Raw genomic sequence first — 9,344 nt, 5'->3', positions numbered from 1 at the left:
TGAAGATGTCCCCCCTCTGCAGAGAACTAGGCAAGAAGAAATTGGCTCTAGGTGGAACAGAGAAATTCTGATCGTATATAAAAAAGTTGAGCTCCCAGACGGCCACCACCCAGGCTGTCCTCCATGGCTTCAGGCTTCTCCAGTCCATTTGTAAGGTGGATTCAATGCAGGCATGTTATGCAAGATCCAGCCACAGGCCGATAGGGAACAGGGTCAGCTAGTCTCATGAGATCCTTCGGCCACTTGACCTTTCTGATTCTGCGGCTGTGCCAGGGCATCTGGCCACATTGCTGACAGTCAGGAAAGCAGACCCCCGGGAGCGGGGGCCTTTCTGAGGTCGCTGCATCACCTCCCTCTCTCACTGTTGCTTCCTTATCCGGAGCTTGTGGCCCCACCATTTCACGAGCTGGAGGCTCCCACGCCGATGGGCTTAGCAGCATCTCTGAAGCAGTGTCCCTTGAGAGTTCTTCAGGTCTTGGACTTCTCTCCATGGCTAACTCGTGTCTGATCATTATCCATATGAGCTGGGTGCCATCAGCAGGACTTGAAAGGGGAAGCACCTTTTCACTGTGGCCTCGGGTCAGGTACTTGTGTCCACTGTGGTGCTCGAAGCCAGCAGTGCTCCGGGGAGGGTCTGAGGCCCTGCCTAGCTCTTTCCTGGGCCCAGGACCTAACGTATTTTTTTTGGTATCGTTGTTAGTGGTAATTACAGAGACAGTGAGGCAGAGGAAAGGGCACAGACTTTAGAGTCAGGTGGTTCTGGATTCAAGTCTCACCTCTACCATTCATACGTTTGTGCTCTGGACTAAACTCCTTAGTCTCTCGAAGCATCATTTCCTTGCCTCTGAGATAGGGATAATGTCGTCCTCTCATTTTAGTTTTTTCCTTTCTTCTTCTCTTCTTTAAGCCACTGGGCCTCAAATATAGTTGGTCAGTGGGTGAAAGGCCTCAAAAACCAACCTTCCCATGTGGCATTGCATTGTGTGGGAAGCTAGATTCAGTGACCTCTAAGTTTTTTGCCAGTGCTAGAGCTATAAATCAGTGACAGGAACAATATCTTGTGGTCAGCATGGCCATCTGGAGACCTTGATGGACTCCACTTTGAGAATCACTGTTCTAAGCATTTGGTCCTTTTAACTGGTTAGACCCACACAGTCTGGACACTGGCTTGGGGACTCTAATAATAGGAAGCCCTTGACTTTGTTTTTCATTGCAGAATACAATGAAATACAATAAGCTCAACGTAGAGCTTATTTCAGCTGGATTATTGTTTCTGTGCCTTCTCCAACTCCTTAAATAAAGACTTCGACTTGCATTTGTAGAATCTGTTCCCAGACCAGAGCCCACAGTTCCGGGTCCTCATTTGTTCTAAGGAGGACTTTGGACTCCCAGTGCCCATGTAACAGATATATAGATACAAAATCTGGACAGAGGAACAATAGGAATAAAGGATACAAACAGCCTTGGTTTGGGAATCACACATATCTCAGTGTGAATCCAGTCTCTGGCATTTACTGTGTGGGTGGCTTGGGATGTGATGAGACATATGTAATGTCTCAGTTTCCTTATCTGTGAAATGGGAATCCAAAATAGTTGTGAAGATTAAAATAAATCACACTGAACGTGTTTGGTGCTTTGATCGAACACTTCCTAATTACCTACTATGTGACAGGACTGTGCTGGAGACCCTTTGAAGACCCACATCCTAGAGAGCAGTAGACCAGTGGACAATCAAATTCCTGCCCCCTCGCTCATGAGTTTTCTGGTTTATGAGGTACTGTCACACACACTCTCTGTTTTGATCGCCATGACCATCCTGAGTGGTAGGTATGAAGGTGGAGGCATCTCCAGATGTGGATGACGATGCTGAGAGCTCCCGGAGAGCTGAGAGGTAACTTGGCCAGGGTCTTGTGGTCAGGGTTTGCCAAGGCTGGACCAGTGACTGGTCTCTGACTTTTTAGTAGAAGTGTCTTCATCTATACCTTTGCCTCTCAAAATCTGATCTCCACACCAGCAGCATCAGCAGCATCTGGAAACAGAAATGCAAATCTCAGGCCCAACCCCAGATCTTCTGAAACAAAAACTGAATTTTAAGAAGATTAGTCAGGTGATTTGTGTGCATGTTAAAGTTTGAGAAACTTGGCTCTGGACCAGATGCATCACCTCTGGTTGAGGGTCAGATGGTAATTTGTCCCCAAGCCAGGATTCCATTCTTTACAATATATAGTATAACTGTGTCAGATGGCAGTATGGTAGTAGCTAAAAGGCAAATCTCCAGACCCTCACTGTCCAGGTCCAAACGCTGACTCCACCACTGGCTCTATCAGCTTCTGTCCAACATAGGTGGTATATGATGTAATCTCTCCATGTTCTGTCCCCATAACTCCATTATTCCAGGTAGATAATGAGACTGCCCACCTCAAAATGACTGTCATTTGCATTAAACGAGGCAGCTATTAGGAGCCTACATTCCAAGAGGGCTCACTCCCAGCTAGGCATTGCTCTCAGTGCTCACACGAGCATAGACTCACACTGGCAACCTCAACCAGTGTTTGCTTTTATCATTACCTCACAGGCCTTGAGAAAGAGACTTAACATTTTTCATGGTATTTATGGAAAGAGGAGAATGGTTATTTCATACTGCTCTAAAGCTTTGATGACCCCCACGTTAAACATATTCTTAAATGCAGGGTCTCACATGAAAGTTTTTCTAGCATTGATATAATCATAAAATTGGCATCTGAAATCTCATACTCAGTGGATGTTATAAAATGCTCTGGGAAGCACCTTTCCAGCTTAAAAATTCTATGATTGTCATGTAGTTTATAGACAGAGTAATTCCAAGCTGCATAGCCACATAAAATTAAAACATGCTGGAGCTGCCAAACCCCTAGTGATCACCACATTCATTCAGCCACCTCATTCTGCACAGGAGAAAACTAAGGCTCAGAAAGATCAAGGGACTTGCCTAAGGTCACGCAGGTGGTTAACGGCGGAAACAAAGGTAGAAATGAGGGCTCATCACTCAGCCCAGTACTTTCCACTGTGAATGTATATGTATCTTATCATTCATTCATTCATTCAACAAATATTTTTTAAGGTTGCATTGTGCTGCTTAGAAGCTGGGTATATAGTGAGCAGCATAGGAAGGTATTTGTCCTCTGGAACTTACATCCTGGTAGACGAGCAGAGGAAAAGACCATGAACAAGAAAGAAAGCAAAGACCAAGATAATTCAGATGTTGATGACTGCATAGAAGAAAGAAAAATGAGATGATGTGCTAGTAACTGATTTGGGCAGGGAGGCATTAGGCAAGACTGTCAGAGAAGTCCTCTCTGAGATAGTGCATTTGAGATGAGCCACAAATAAAGTGAAGGGGTGAGTTGTACAAGTATGGCGATAAGAAAGTTCCAGGAAGAGCCAACACGCTCCCACCTCATGGCTCTTAATCCTGGTACCAACTGTCACAGGTCGGGTTCTCCAGGAAAACAGACTGGGAGATGGAGGTCCGTGTGCAGGAGGCTTCCTGGGAGAAAGGGAAGCAGGTTGGGAAGAAGGGAAAGGTGGGTGTGATGCAGTTACAACAAGGCTCAATTCTCTAGAGTTTTGGAGCTGAGCTAGCTCTTCAGAATTGTTCCACATTGAGGCAGAGGCCAGGCTTTTGTTCAGTCATTGGATACAGGTCACCCTTGGGAAGGGTCTGTGGCTCCCTTTGGTGATGCAGTTTGGGTAATGCAGCTCCCTCAGTTGAAGGCAATTCATGGGGAGGGATTTAGCTGCGAGCCTCAGCTGGCAATGTTTTTAGCAGCTGAGAGAATGAGTACCTAGCTCTGAAGGGGGATCTAGACAGCACCACACTGTTGACCTGTCACTAGGGTGCCAAAGATTTTTTGCTGGCAGGACTATCCCACTGAAGGAAATAGGACATCTTTATCTTGATTTATGTTTGCCTTGTCTGAATATTCATTTATTTATTACAGAATTGCTGATGTTTACTGACTTCCAACTAATGGGCTGGACACCGAAGGGACAGAAATGAATTAGGCACATTTTCCATCCTGGAGTTTACAAGACTTTGAGGGGAGAGAGAGAGAGACACTTAAGCAAGTATCTCCGTATAGCTCTTCCAGCCAGTGAATTATAAATTCACTGTATAAATTGTGTAAAAATACTTCTGTAACAGACACTGTGATCACTTAAACGTTCAAATTCATGGGATCAATGAGAGCTTATATAAAGTTTGTCACATCTGAAAAAGTTCATCCTTATTTAATGAACAGAGGTCATGAGAATTTCATAAACCCATTTGATTAGCTTTGGAGGGGTGGGGAGGAAGGAGGGAAGGGAGAGATAAATTGCTTGTACGCCTGAATATATATAGTAAATATTTGTGCCAGGTGCTATTCTAAGCACTACATATAAATTAACTTTTACAGTCCTCCCAACATCTCTGCATGACTTGTACTGTGGTTTTCGTTTTACAGATATGGAAATTGCAAGAAATTTAGAGATTCTTGAGCTGTTTTAAAAAAAATTAGGAGCGTAAGAGCAACATTTTAAAATGAGGCTAATTAATAAATCTAAAATTATGTGAACCCTTCAAATTTCCTTCTGACCTTTGTTGAATGTATATGAATATATCTGATAGTTTCTTTCAATTCATATGTGCTAGATTGCATTGTCCCTTATTTTATTATTTTGGGATCACATTTCCTTCCTTAACTCTGTATCTCTAAGCATCATTCTGAAAAGCAATAGAGCAATAGCTTCCTGTGCTTAGGGGTTTCTGTCTTGACTGTCTAGTGGCCACTGATCTGGATTTATATCCAGGCCATTGTCAGGACCCAGGTCAAGCAGACTCAGGTTGGAGACAGAGAAGGAAAGCCTCTGGATTTTCTAACTCAAGTATGTTAAAGTACATGAAAATATTTGAGAACAATAACACTATGTCAGTGTGATATTTTCGTTCTATAATTGTCGTCTGGATTTCTGTTATTGTGTGTCAGATCTGATTCCAGTTTCTTTTGATAAAAGCAAAGACTAATTTTTCCAGTAAGCATGATATATCCAAGCAGATATTGCTCCCATTTTGTGAGCCTTCACCTCTATTCGTGGTGTAATTCAGGGGTCACAAAAAAGTGACAGTTACATGGCAGATAGGTGACGTCAACAGACCATGCAAGATGGAAAGGAGGTGGCCCCTAGGGAGCGTAGGGGCCCAAGAGAAGGCACCACTGAGCCAGCTCCGGGAGAGCTCTGCCTGTGGGAGTGTTGCACAGTGTTGGCAAGAAATTAGATTTTTCGTTTAAAATCTTTTGATTCTTAGCCAATTAATTTAGACTTTTATGAGAGACTGTATGCTGAATAAAACATATCCACAGACTAGATTAAAGGGCTGTACTAGATGCAAGCTCTAGCACACCGTGGGAGAGATTCTAGATGGGGAGATTGACCAGGGCACAGGGGCTCGACAAACATCATTGAAGGAGCCTGAAGTGGCACTTTGAGCTGTAAGATTTGGGGCAAGCCATGTATTCTTAATCAGCTCTAGGTTCTTTATCTGTACAACAAAGCTTTTGCAAAAATACAGAATTTATCATGTGCAGGTAGGCACCTGCCCCCGCTGGAGTGGGGCACCCAGTATGTGCATTTCTGGTCCCAGTGATTCCACCAGTATTAAGCAGTGGTTCTCCACCTAGGCTGCATATAAGAATCACCTGGGAAGCAAATACATCCCCAGCAGGCTGCACCTCAGACTTCTTATACCAATCTCAGAGACAGATTTGGGATCTGTATCATCTCATTAGTCTTCCCAGTTGATTCCAATGGTGGCCAAGGTAGAGAACCACTGCCTTAAAATATCTCTTGGAAATGCCTTTGGAGCCTCTGGTTCATACCTAGAATTCGGCAGAAAAGGCCATTCTTCGTCCTTTAAGGAGGGACCACATTTTGGAAATAGTCAAAAGTCCATCAAATCAAATTGATAACGCCATTTGGATTGTTTCAAAAACTGGGTTAGAATCTCTGCTAGATAAGGGGAGTAAGTCCCTGGGGTGGTTAGGGATTGGTCCTGACAAAGGCACTTCCTTCCAGACTGTGGTGAACATCTGGGAGTTGCAGATATGACGGTGCAGCAAGCAGTGGCATCGGGGGAGTCCCCATTTTCAATAGGGGTGCTGCTAATGGCCACTCAGTGCCCCGATCTTCAGAGGACCCTCTGAGCTCTGCAATATGCCAGCTGCCTTTACCGGAGTCCAGAATGCACTTGAAAGAGTTAAAATAATTGTTTTCTTTAATGGGCAGCTGGAGGTGAGGTCTGGATGTAGATAAATTTTGTGACATAGAAAGAACTTTGTGAAAAGGGAATCTGTGATCTCAAGGAGAGCATTGTGTGAATAACATCCTTTTTGATAGGAATCGCTGCTCTGCGTTCACCTGTCCCCTTCTTGTCACTTCTTGCTAGCTTTTTGGCCTGGGGCCTCTGTCTCTCCCAGGTCTAAGCAGCCTTGCCAGGTGTTTGGGATGTGCCAGATAGACCTGTTGGTGAGAATTCACTCTTCAGAACTTCTATCTGGATGGGCCTGCGCACCTGCCTCCTGCCCCTCCAGTCACCACAGCTTTCAAGAGGACACAAATAGCCCAATAATGTTCCCAAGACACAGAAACTGACCAAGTGAGGGTAGTTGAAGAAATTGTGGGATAAACTGTAGAATATTATCTGCGCAGGTCACTTCTCATTTTATTTTGTTTTATTTTAATAAGAACACTTAATATGCAATCTACCCTTTTAACAATTTTTTTCTGTGTACAATACAGTACTGTTGACTATATAGTACAATGTGGTACAGCAGATCTCTATAGTTTATTTATTTTATTTAACTGAAACTTTTGCCCCTTGAACAGCAACTCCCCATTTCTCTCTCTCCACAGCTCCTAGTTTGGTTCTATGAATGTAGCTCTTTTAGATACTTCATATAAGTGGAATTAGGCAGTGTTTGTTCTTCTGTGACTGGCTTATTTCCCTTAGCATAATGTCCTCAAAGTTCATCCATGTTGTCGTGTGTGGCAGGATTTTTTTTTCTGGTTGAATAATATTCCACTGTATGTATATACCACATTTTGTTTATCTATTCATCCACTGATGGACACTTAGGTTGTTTTCACATCTTGGCTATTGTGAATAATGCTGCAATGAACATGGAGTGCTAGTATCTCTTCAAGGTCTTGTTTTCAGTTCTTTTGGATATATCCCCAGAAGTGGGATTGCCGGGTCATATGATAGTTCTATTTTTTAATTTTCCAAGGAACTCCATACTGTTTGCCATAGTGGCTACACCAATTTACATTCCCACCAACAGTGTACAAGGGTTTCAGTTTCATGTGGGTTGCTTCTAAATGCTCCACTGACTTCCTTCTCAGTTTTCTGATGAGTCTGCTTGTGCTGGGGGAGCCAGAAGTAATTTTAAGATCCAGCAGCTATTGAGTGACTGAGACCAGACTCAAACTCACTGCTGCCTGACTCTGTGAGGAGTTATGGCCAGGTGTCAGGCCCGGAGCTGGGACTGGAGTGTAGAGGTGACAAGGAGAACTCATGTCCTCAAGGAGAATTCAGCCTGGCATAGAAAAAGACAAGCAGAGGAGCATCTAGCTAACTTGGGAATGTGACCACTTCCACTGGAGTTGGCACAAGGAGCTGGGTATCAACTCAGGAGCCTATATCTCCCAGAGAGGGTCAGGGGTGTGTGTCCCAGGTAAGATTTGGGAAGGTTGTTGGCTGAACTAGTGCAGGAAAGACTTTCCAGGCAGAAAAAAATAATACTTACAAAAGTGGGGAGGCCAGAGTCATGGCTTATTGGGAAACTACAAATAAAACAATGGATGCTTTTCAAAGATGTCTTTGATGTCACTGTTTGAAGAAATCAAAGAGCTGCCTTAAGAGTCCCTAGGCCTGTGACTTCTCTGCTTGTCCCCTCCCTCTTTTCCTCACCCCTCCCTCTTGTCCCTCTCCCCCCACCACCTCTCTCTTCCTGTCTTACGCACCCCCCCCCCACCCCAACCCCTTTTCCAATAAGCCTTTAGAAAAAGCAGGCCTTGCTGGAACTGCCCAGTGAATTAGAATCAATGATATGCAAGTACAGCTTTGACAAGAACCTTCTTCGTGTTCTACACCGTGATTCAGTGCTACAGGAATAATTTGATTATTGGAGTGTTTAATGTATTGATTAATGATCTAGATCCATGGCTTCCAATCATTCTTGAGTCTCTTCTTTAAACAAAGCCCACTATTCAACCAAAGATGGACAGACTTGCTTTGGATGGGATAGGAGGAAAGAATAAGCCTGCCTTGCCCCTTCCTCACTCTTCTCAGCCCACCCCTCACTAGCAACACCTCAGGTGTCTTACCTGGAACCTCTACGGTGCCGTGAAACAATATCAAAATCAACTCATCTGGAGTTAGGCATAAGGGGGGCATTTGTTTGCAGGTGATGGTGAATTGGTGAAGCTGGCAAATAGCAGCAGGAAGAGCAATGTCACAGCATCAGCTAGGAGGGTGAGGAATAGAAAGTGATTCAGACAAAAAATCGGGTTGTTTTTAGTTTTTAAGTATTGCCAGCGAGGACATCGAGCAGAGCACTCTTGATGACTGATGGAACAAGTGAATGTAATCCATCAATTTGTAGTGTGACAGGAAAGCACCTCTCCATCCATCCAGGCTCATGTCTCTTACATATTTCAGGGACAATTCCCTGATCTTTGCTGTCAGCAGCACCTCGAGCTCTGGGGCAGCCTGGCTATTGCCTTCTCTGAGAAGCTGTTTCTCCTGCCTGGACACAGTAGAGGTAGGAAGGAGCTTCAGGTAGAGGAAAGAGCTGGGACTTTGGAGTCAACTGGATGAATGTATGTTCTGTGTGACCTGGGGAAGACACCAAACCTCTTTAAGTTTCATTTTCTTCATCTGTCAAACAGAGATATGGGTTTTCCACTGAAGAATGAATGAGTTAATGTGGCCTGCTTAGTGCCTAGTGCATAGAGGCGCTCGGTCATCGTTAATCTAGTCTGCTATTGCCTGAGCAGGTTTTGAAGTCAGTGATATTTATCCTTGACTATTTAAGTAATACATATTCATTATAGAATATTTGAAAAAGATATGCAAGTATACAAAAGAAGAAAAATCACCTGTTATTTTACCACCTAACAACTACTGTTAACATTTGGTATATTTCCCTCCAGATTTTTTTCTGTGTGTGTATACACACACACACACACACACACACACACACACACACACATACTCAGAAATGATTTTTACTGTATATGTAACTTTGAATTTTTTTATTTTTCTC

Source organism: Pteropus alecto, unplaced genomic scaffold (genome assembly GCF_000325575.1).
Source record: "Pteropus alecto unplaced genomic scaffold, ASM32557v1 scaffold170, whole genome shotgun sequence".
NCBI classification, from domain to species: Eukaryota; Metazoa; Chordata; class Mammalia; order Chiroptera; family Pteropodidae; genus Pteropus; species Pteropus alecto.
The sequence above is the reverse complement of the archived record's forward strand: the minus strand, read 5'-3'. Positions refer to the sequence as shown.